Raw genomic sequence first — 7,097 nt, 5'->3', positions numbered from 1 at the left:
AGAATAAGGAGATTATTATCTGGCAAAAATGTATCTGTTATATTCTTTTTTACATTGAGTTTTACAATGCATCATTTAAATTCAATTTCAGTGTCTGGTTGAACTGTCCCGGCCACTACAACACGTTACCTCCTTTACTACTTACTCATCACGGCGCTGACAACCCATCTAGGGCTATGATGTGCAGTAGCATGTGACACTTTCCAGCTCAGCCAGCAGTGTTTGCTGTTGTCCTTGGTAGACATTTCTTCCAGCTGTAGGGGGACAGGCGATGGGAGGCTGGGCAGGCACATTTATACCCACCTTTCTGGTTCAGACACAGGTGGGAACACCCTCCATTCCTCCGACTGCACTCATTAATGTCTGGAGGAGAGGAGAATGTATTTTTTTTCTTATTGACTGTTTGCACTTGACCTTATAGCATAATTTCGGTTTATGAGGCAACTTTTTTTACTATATACATTTTATTTACATTCCCATGCATGATAATTTACACACAAGCTTAATGAATCACTATGAAACTAATGAAAATAATGTAATGGTTGCCATAAAACACATAACTACGATGACATGATTACTCACAGACAAGAGATGGGATGACATTTCTATACATATTGACTAATATTCATCCACCTGCAGACTCATACATATAACTGAGAGTGACCATGGAGATAGAGCAACTACAGGAGCAAGAGAAGACCGAATGGCAGATAATTCCTTAGCTCCACGAACACATCATAACCAACAAGACCATCAAACTTAATGACAAAATAGTTTTTCATTGCCCTCCAGAACATCCCACATTAGCATTTTCTACTCTGGTGTCGATCAAGACACAAATGACCATCACAAAAATGATTCATATTTCACTGTTTTCTGATCTGACACCACTATGGTGAAGGTTTGGTTGTGTTGAGGCACAAAATTACTCGGTTAAGGTTATGAAATTTCATTGACATGAGTAAAATTAAACAATTTTGAATACGAACCACAATGTCCTGTGTCAAAGTCACATGCTTTGATGAAAAACAAAATAAAGGTCATTTGAGCAAATGATCAACGCTGTTGTTGTTCTTGTGTTATCTAAGGTGTAAATTAGCCTACATCAACCTAAACAACATAAAAAATATTTTTAAAAAAAACCTAAGCTAATGTCATGTTAGCTCACCATATTTGAAAAGATATGCTAATCAATAAATGATCTAATTAATTGCCAACACACTTGTCTTCACTTAACACATTGGTGAGATTTATAAATTTACATTAATGTACATTATGTGTAGCAAGGGCCTAAACATATAATCAGCTCATCTCCAGGTTTGAGAAAAAAAAGGACAAAAAAAAAACAACCTGTTATTGTTGAGTTCTTGCCTTGATCTGTCGTTATACAGACAGACACTTGTATGCAAATGTCCCAGATACCATACATTATACTGTTAAAGAGCTGTATGAGTGTGCATTGAGTTTGCATGACCGTACTGACCCTTGCAGCGTTGCCCATCTGTTTGGAGTGTGTATCCTCTGGGGCAGATGCAGCGGTAAGAGCCTGGCAGGTTGACACATTGCCACTCACAACTTTCCTCCTGGCACTCATTTATATCTGTGTACAAAACCGGGAACCTCAGATTTTTGACATAAGTTGGAGAAATATATTGATGATGTCTTTGGAGAAATATGGGGACTTACATGGTAATACCTTAGGCTTTTACATTTTTTCCTACCTACACACTCCTCTTTCAGAGCTTGTGCAGTTGAATTCTCAGCTGTTGTTGGTTGCTTCCTGTATCCAGTTGGACACTCGGCGATGCAGCTGTGTCCATCTCCAGTTAAGATGCGCCCATATGTGCACGAGCATTGATAGGATCCTGGTGAGTTGTGGCATTGCTCCATACATGGCCCAAGCCCCTGATTAACAGAACACTCATCTATATCTGGATAAGAAAATGAAGTTTAGGAGTAGATAACAATTTTATTTTCATATTATCAAATGTGCAGAGGCACTGGGACAAAGTTGCACTCAGAAAGACATATTTTCATTACATTATATAGGGGCTGATCAATTTTCCTCTTTACTTTAAAACTACAGACCATCTTGCGATGGGATCATACCAGCCGCCAAGCCCATCACTGCACACGTTCCAACCCATGAGTACTCAGCAGTGACTGACAGGCAAGATAGTGTGTAGTTTTACCTAATGTCTTAATGGAGGGGAATGATGGAAACTGGGATACAGTTTTCCGTGACTTAAAACAAATGTGGGCCAGGGGCGTAAAGTGGGGGGCCAATGGCCCTCTCCCTACTTACAACCCCCTACTTCCGTCGCCCTTTCTCAAACCACACCCATCTTTGAAGTGTTCCTTCAGTTTGATCCCAACTACACACCTGTAAAGTTTTGTGATGGTATCTCGCATGCTTATGACTCTTTTGCGGTGAAAAAATCTGTCCACAGACAGACAGACATATAAACACCAGCTAGAGTACTCAAAACTGTCTCTAAGGTAGTTCCCGCTACAGTAGGTGTCTCAAGGACCATATTTTGCCACGATAACACACACACACACATACTCACACACACACACACACACACACACACACACAAACACACACACACGCACACACACACACACACACACACACACACACACACACACACACATTGACTCACAAGGCGAAGACAATTCCAACCCTGCTCTAGCAGCTGGTAATAACCCTTGGATGTGACAGTACCAGTTTGGCTCTATGTGTAATTAATTTGGTTTCAAAATGGGATTTTAAATGATTTACTTCATATTCTGATCCAAATCAAGTTTTCTGTGGGATAAAATCTACTTGGAGTACAATTATTAACGTATCTTAGTTAAGTAACAGGGATTTAAAATTTTAGTTGTGTGACATGGAGACTATAAAACAAATGCAAAGTGACAATGAGTCTACAGCCACACTAGTGGCTCTCTGCGGCTGCACCATAGACTGTATATAAAGATGGACGACATGAAGACATGTCATAATGGCTATATCTATCTACAGTCTGTTGTCTAAATGCTAAATCCTGACATTAGCATGCTAACATGCTGCCAGATATTATTTACCATGTTACCATGGCCTATGCTAATGTGCAAATGTTAGAATCATTCCTAGCACAATCTTCACTAAGATGTTGCTGACATTTGCTAATTAGCATGCACACCAAATGCAGCTGAGCGTAATGGGGATATGGTTTATTGTGCTGGTATTTGGTCATAAACCAAAGTACTGGACAAACTGAAATTTCAACCTGATGTTGGTGCTATAGGAAAGTCAGGGTATCACTTAAATGATTACAATTTATTACGAGATTGGCATTTCAAATTTCACTCCATCCAACAGTTTTTGAAACATTTCACTCAAAACCTCATGCCAACATCATGGTGGCGCTAGATGAATAGTCCAGGGATCACCAAAGTCCTTAGGATTCATCAGCTGAGAACCATGAATGTATGTACCCAAATTTTATGCCAATCCATCTAATAGATGTTGAGATATTTCAGTCCGGATCAAAGTGGTGGACTGATTGACATTTCCCTCCCTTGAGCCAAGCTGCTAGCATGGCTAAAAAGAGCAAGGCATTGATTCATAGTAATATTCAGCGAGTGTCTCCCAACCTTGGCAGTGGCCGTCTGCAGTCTGAAGGCCGTAGCCATCAGGACACAGGCAATGGAAGCTTCCAGGAGTGTTAACGCAGCCGAACACACAGCCTGTTACAGCTGCAGGCAGCAAGCACTCATCCACATCTGGAAAGATGGAGAGGGACGTAGAAAAACACTTTGACGTAAATGGCATAAACAGACAAAGATGTGTAAATACACACAGACACACACAATCACCTGGGCAGGAGGTCTGGTCGTGAGCTAGCTGATAGCCGTCATCACAGCCACACTTAAAAGAACCAAATGTGTTGATGCATCTCTGCTGACACTGGTGCTGCCTCTCAACACACTCATCTAAGTCTACACATATTCAAACAGACACAACACAACAAGAACAATTTGAAATGAGTGCAAGCAACAATTATTACATACCTAAATTACACATATTGAACTGGTTGGAATGGCAGAGTGGAAACAGATTTTTTTTTTTTTTTTAAAAACACGCGTGTGTCAGTCTGACAAAAACACAAAGTCCAGGTCGCACTGAAATGAATGAGAAGAGTTGTGGCTGAAAGGTGGTCATTTCCCCTGCTGCTCTGAATCAAGCTGCAATCTGAAACCTCACTGATTTGTTTGGCCTGTGATGAGCAAACCATAGCGCAGATGTTTTCTGACCTCCTGCTCTTCAGAGACAGGAAACAAAGATGTGTACGAGGGACTCAGCAAGCTCGTGTGTCAGCTCTGCCCTTGTTTCCCCGGTGTGGCCCTGCCAGCTAGGAAAGCACCATTTCCCCCAAACCTGACGTTTCTCTATATGCCTGCCCTTTCTATGTTAATGCTTTACCATGTTTCTATTTTCTGACATATCTCTACATATAGAAGACCACGTGGACAAAGTCTGCTCCAGAGAGAATGACATCTTTTGAAATGAGGACCAAAATAAATGTGCACTTTATGTCAGACAGGAATGTTTACAAGCCTTATTTCATTGCAGTGGAATTTTTTTTTTTTCCAAAACTAAACTATAATCAGTCAAACCAAGATCCCTGCACAGTGCTATCTTTCAAAGTGCACACTGATAATAACACCGTTCAAAAATAATAATATCAACACCATCCACTGATGGCTCTCACAAATGATAGGTTATCTGTGAGCAGGCATATATAAAGTAAATGTAAGGCTTCTAAGCACTACAAGGAGATCGTGCTGCCATAAATTTCACAGTTCACTTATGCTTGTCTGTGAGCCAGGAAACATCAAACACATAAAACATGTGAAGGAGATTCCCTGTTGTGCTGTAACATGCCTCAGTGCACGCTGTGATGTTATTAGGAAGATCTCAGGGCGTCCACAGAGGATTAAGGAAGAATGTTACAGTCACAGTCAAAGCTTTGGGGAAAGGAAAAAAACAAAACATTAATATGCTCACCTCGACATGTTTGCCCATCATCAAGCAGAGTGAATCCAGGTCTGCAGTGGCACTGGGTTCTGGTCTGGGTCTGGTTGGAGCTCTGGTTGTGGTGCTGGGAGTGAGAGCACAGCTGGGAACAGCTTCCATTGTAACCCGAACATGGCGTCAACTCTGGAGAAAAACAGTAAGGACAGAGGATGGATCAGTTCGGGGGTAACTACCAAGGCCGGATTACCAATCTAAGCAGGCAAGGCGCCCCAGACCTCACCTGGATCTGCATAATTTGATAATCAAAAATAAGTTAAAGAATTTGAAACACTGAAGCACGATATCATCTATCCTCCATCCTCCATTTTGTGGCCCTGGTCTTGCAGAGGGACCCTGAGTCAAAATCTAGTTTTAAGACCTTCACCTTTTCAGTTTATATCAAGCTTAATTATTGTAAAGTTGTGTTTTATAAAATTGCTTATCTTTTTTCTGTGTGTCAAGTAATGTGTAAGGCAAGGTGGTATTATTCCATCATTGGTCTACTATAAGGGGGAATGTTTGGCATTTTTCCTTACAAAATTACTTCAACAATTCAAATCAAATTTGTTGCCAATTAAATTTCTGTCAATCCACTGTTCTAATTGTCAATTTAATCTTTAAGCATAAATGCCAAACACTACCCAGTTCCAGCTTCACAAATGTGAGGATTTTCTGCCTTTTCTTTGTCTTATGTGATAGTAAACTGAATATCTTTGGGTTTAGGACTGCTGATTGGACAAATCAAGACTTATGTAGATGTCACCTTGGGCTCTAGTAAATATATATTCTATTATATTAAATACTCTGACATATTCTGACATTTTAGACAGCAGATAATGAATTTATTAATAGAGAAATTACTTGGAAAATTCATGGTGCCTTGAAAATAATTGTTAGTTGCAGGCCTACACTTAACACAGAACACAGGACTGGGACAAGACAATGCTGCCTTCCTTTTAGAAAAATAATACAAGCAGTTGGCACTGTTTAGTAAAAAACAAAAAATCCTAGACAAAGTCAACTGTGTGTAGTATGAATGATCATTGTGAGTATGGACAGGCATACTACTGTAAACTGGAGAATGAGTTGCCGCTCACAAATAAGATCCAACACAAACTGTAGATAAAGCACTATTTGTTTTAGATATTAACGTGTAAACTGAAAACACTGATGCATTCATGCTTTTAAAAGTTTACTAGTTTTTGTGGGTGGATTTTACACAGAAATCGCTGACAAACCGCCAACTATTTTTGGTGAATATACTCTGCATCTTTAAATCAAGACGTACACATTTGCCAGCGCCTCCAGCTTTTAAAACATCAAGGGAAGGGAAGCTCAGACTAAAAAAAACAATACTGTCGCTGAGTTGGTAGCTTTAAAAATATTATTTAAAATAAAATTCTGGTAGGAAAACTCCTAGGGAAATTAATCAAAGAATCAATAAGTTGTGAAGCAACACCACCTACCAAGACAAACGGGTGTGATTCCGCTCCAGGTGCCCCCCTGCTGGCAGTAGCTGTGTATATCACCATGAGCCAGTGTATAACCCGGGTAGCAGGCATACTGTATGTAATGTCTGTACACTCTGGGACCTGGGTTCTCTGCATTACGGAAGTAGAAGGTCCCATGAGCAGGCACAGGTGGGTACGGGCACACAGGTCGTCTGCTGAGGCTCAGAGACAGCAGAGGTGGTTCGGAGGTGGCGTTCGTCGCGAGGTTGTGGTATTCAGTCCGGTGAGATCCTGCCCCACTGGTGGGAGAGGTGTTTGATGGAAGGGTGACATTAGGCATTTGTGTTTTCGTACTGGACTGGGAGGTGGAGCTGGGACTTGAGGAAGTTGAGGCAGACAAGGAGGGAAGGGGGGGTGATAAGGAGAGTGTAGGTGAAGCAGGAGATGAGGTGGTGGAAGAACTTGCAGAAATGGAATAAACAGAAGGAGATAGAGTGTATGTTGAAGCCTCTGTGGGCTCCTCTGGGCGGCCAGGCTGAGACACAGAAGGATACTGGAAGCCAGTTTCAGCCTGTTGGTCT

This window comes from Xiphias gladius, chromosome 1 (assembly GCF_016859285.1).
Source record: "Xiphias gladius isolate SHS-SW01 ecotype Sanya breed wild chromosome 1, ASM1685928v1, whole genome shotgun sequence".
NCBI classification, from domain to species: Eukaryota; Metazoa; Chordata; class Actinopteri; order Istiophoriformes; family Xiphiidae; genus Xiphias; species Xiphias gladius.
Note: the sequence above shows the minus strand (reverse complement) of the source record.